Source organism: Suricata suricatta, chromosome 16 (genome assembly GCF_006229205.1).
Source record: "Suricata suricatta isolate VVHF042 chromosome 16, meerkat_22Aug2017_6uvM2_HiC, whole genome shotgun sequence".
NCBI lineage: Eukaryota > Metazoa > Chordata > Mammalia > Carnivora > Herpestidae > Suricata > Suricata suricatta.
The window spans coordinates 7011211-7015282 of record NC_043715.1 but is presented as its reverse complement, the minus strand read 5'-3'; positions in this window follow the sequence as shown (position 1 = coordinate 7015282).

Here is a 4072-nt window from a genome sequence, read left to right as displayed (position 1 = left end):
GAGTTACCAGCTTCTTCAGTTCCAAGTCTAGAATGCATGAGGCAAAAAGAAAACCCAGGTAACTTACAATCATGTCATTCTTAGGGTCCCAAGGTCTCTAGGCAATGTGACTGATTCTTTCCATCTTTCAGGGTCTTCGTGTGTTTGTATAATTTCTAGGGGTTTTAGTTATATTCAGTAGGAGGAACAAGGGAAAGTACATCTACTCCAAATTTCCAGAAACAAGAATCACTGATCACTTTTTAAAATTAACTATAAAAATCTCTGTCTTCTACTTGATGTGCTTCAACTATTTACATTTAATGCAATCAACGATATATCAGGATATAACGCTTCAGGTATACTACCTGCTTTCTGATTGCTCTACTTGTTTTCCATTTTACTGTTTGCCCTTTTCCCTTTTAGACTATTTGAACAATTTTTAGTACTTTATTTGACATGGCTGTGTCCTTTTTTATTGGTTGCTCTAGAGGTTATATCCCTCATTTTTCCCTTAGAATCAATACTTAAATGCTTCACGTGGAATGTAAGATCCTTACTCTTAAGACAGAGTCCCTTCACCCTCCCCCACCTTCTGTGGTAGTTATTTTACAGATTATATTTATATACTTTGCAAACTCTGAAATAATGTCACAATATTTTTGTTTTTGAGTTTCAATCATTTGAAAACTAAAGAGAAAAGGAACAGGCAATTATAGAGATTAGCAAATTTTCCCAGTAAAGGGCCAGATAAATATTTTAGGCTTTTCAGGCCATGTACTGTGGAAGTAATGACTGGAATTGGCCATGTGGACACTTCTGGAATGTAGACAGTGTTGTATTTCTTCACGTGGTTGAGGGGTACACAAGAGTTCACTGTGTAGTAACTCATCAACCTAACTTTTGTTTTATGCATCTACTTTTTTTTATGACACCTACCAATGAAAGTGATTTTGAAACTAAATAGATGTGAGAGCTTGAAAAATATCAGATGGGAGACTCTGGGAATGGATTATCAGAAAAAAAGTAGGGCCACATAAAGTACATGGGATTTGTTGCTCCCTTCAGCCCTTCCTTCTTTGAACAAAATTAATAGATGAGGAAATATTTGCAGTTTGCCCTCAGCCCTGAGAGACTGAGAATTTCTACTAAGTGCAATTCACTGAGGTGGGAACTGCTTACTGGAAGCAGAAGTTGAAAAATGAGACTTACTGGGGCACCTGGCTGACTCAGTTGGTAGATCATGTGACTCTTAGTCTTGGGGTCATGAGTTCAAGCCCCACTTGGGTGCAGAGATTACTTTTAATTAATTAATTAATTAATTGATTAATTAAAACAAAAATGGGACTTGTGGAAAAATGAGATTAGAGGTCAATGAACTACACAAGAAGAATGTTCTAAGTGAATGACAGGAGAAAGGAAGTAAGAGATGAAAGGGAAAGATGAGAAAGTCATCTTTTTGGTGAGAAAGTCAGCAAATGAATTCTGGATATTTCTTCTAGGAAGGGCATAAAGGAAAGAGAGGATGAAGAAAGGAGGTTAAAGAGAAGGAGAGAGGAAAGAAACAGGGGAGGGAAGTAGTGAGGAAAAGGCTAGAGAAAGAGATGAGATAGAGAGAGGAGATAAAAGGAATGGAAAGAAAAGGGAAGAATGGACTAATGAAAGGAAAAGACACAAGAAAGAAATGTGGCAAAAAGGATCCACACTGGGCATCTGGGAGAAGCCAGGCATTTACCCATATAATTTAAATCTCATATCAACTCTGTAAGGTACATATTATCTCTCCTCTTTTATAAATGAGGAGATGAAAGCTCTGAGAATTTATTTTAGTCAAGGAAACAAGCCTAGGGACGTCAACCCTGGCTGCACACAACTCCAGATTCTGGACTCAGGGAAACCCTTTAATTCCAACAGGGAGAATTCCTTCATGATGAGCAAATGCTTACGTGACACCTTAGTCCTGTGAAGAATTACCCTAGAGGGTGCCCTTGTCCTAATAAGGAGAAAATAGTTGATCTTCTGAAACCCTAAGCCTATAATTCTTCAATTCTATGGCACTGAGTCATATTATATGGAATAATTCTTAAGACCACCGATGTCCTCTAATTTTGCCTTACTCCTAAGGGTCATTTTCAAAGAATCTAATGAAAGAATCTAATATTTCACTCTCTGGAGTGAAAAATGTACTAGAAGTTCTGTTTAAGTTGACAAAGAATGTCTTATCTTATGAGAAAATGGGCACAAAGTATATTCCATGGTCCAGTTTATATATAGTATTTGCCAACTTAGCATGAATGACAAAGATAGATAGATGTATGGAGTGCTATAGAAAATACCAAGAGAAAACTCAAGATTATCAAATCACCCAGATTTCTTCAGGCTAAGCAGAGAGTACTAGCAAACTACCAGTGAGAAAGACCTCAAGAAAAAAACTCATCTCACTTTAACAAAATTCTGTGAAGAATAGTGGACTCTGGATGTACCACAAATTTGGGGGTCACTTCAGAGTACCTGAAAAAAAGGAATATACATTAATTCTTTTGCTTAAGTTCAAAGCTACTTAACACTTACTGTAGGTTAAAACGAGAGGCATGGGGATGGGAAGAAAAGAGGAGAAAGGGATAATTCACAAAAAAAATTTAAAAAGGCATAAAAATTAAACCAAGCTACCTCCAAGGAATAATTAGAGGTGAAAATCAATAAGGAGAAAATGGCTCATATTCTCCTCATTGATTTCCTGTGCACAGTGAGTCAAACTTGACTGTTGGTTAGAAGTCAGTTGGGCTACTTCTTATTACTTTTTCAGCAGTTGGGTACTCCTGTCAGTGCCTTTCATGCTGGAGTCTTTGTTGGCTCTAATCACAGCTGTCAGCTATTGAACGAGTTTGACACCCTGACTCCAGAAGCGAGGGGATTCACACTCCATGCATATGCAGCCGGCTCCTTCATTAGAGCTGACTGACACAACAGTTATGGTGCGCTGCCACCGATTTTTATAAGCAAAACAAATGGCTACACTATTTGATCGGAAACACCCAGAGAGACCGGGAATCAGTCTTTACAGAGCTCAGCCAGTATTACCCTAAATGCCTATACTTTTATTACGCATAGTGGTAGGTGTGGGCAGTCAGTCAAGCCCCAGATCTGCACTCACACACCTGACTCCTCCCCTACACTCTTAGCTGTCCATTCCAAATGATCTCGGATGGAGTTCCAGGTGTTTGTTAAAAGGAGGATCGTAGCTACGGGGATCTGGATTTCTGAGAGAAATTAAGTTTCTCGGAAGAAAGAGGAGAGAAGGTCGGTGACCAGAATCTCCTCCCCCACCACCAAGGAAAGGAAGCACAGCTAGAGCGTCTCAGAGTACTTCGCGCATAATGTCATGAAATGACAGCCTCTAAGATGAAATGGACCAATTAGCCCCCAAATCACCAACTTCAAAATTGTTTCAGAGCATCCTTAACAAGGGCCCATTCGGAGTCTAGTTGACATTCTTAGGAGTGTTTGGCTGGAGACTGCTTTCGGGAAATGAAAGCACAAAACCGCACGGGTAGCACAGGGAGTCGTTAAAGCACGGTCCTGGGGGGATGAATCCCCAGCCCACGCTGTGCATCTAGTAATCAGCGTCTGCCCTCTTCAGACCCCAGGACTGTAGGACCCCAGCCACCACACTGTTCTGCTGCCCGTCACAAAATAGTCTCTGCCTCCCAGGCGCAAAGCCTATCAAGGCCCTTCAAGTAAGTGACTTCTGACCATCCCTGATTGGTCTGTAACTGGTCTCTTCTATCAGTTCCTTAAATACCTCGAGAATGCCCTTCTGTGGCAATGGGTGGAGCCTCCAGCACTACCACCTGCACTTTTCCAGCAACTCAGAGCTGATAATGACCAACAAAAGACAGATCCTAATGCATGCAACAAATACACTGGTGAGTATAAACTCTTCAACTGAGGTTAGAGTAGGGGATGCTACCAGTTGATGAGAGTGTAAGATGTAGCTTACCCTACGGTTTTGGGGGGGTAAGGAGTTATAAATCAATGATACTTATACATTGTATATATAATATACGTATATGTGTATATAAACACAATGTAT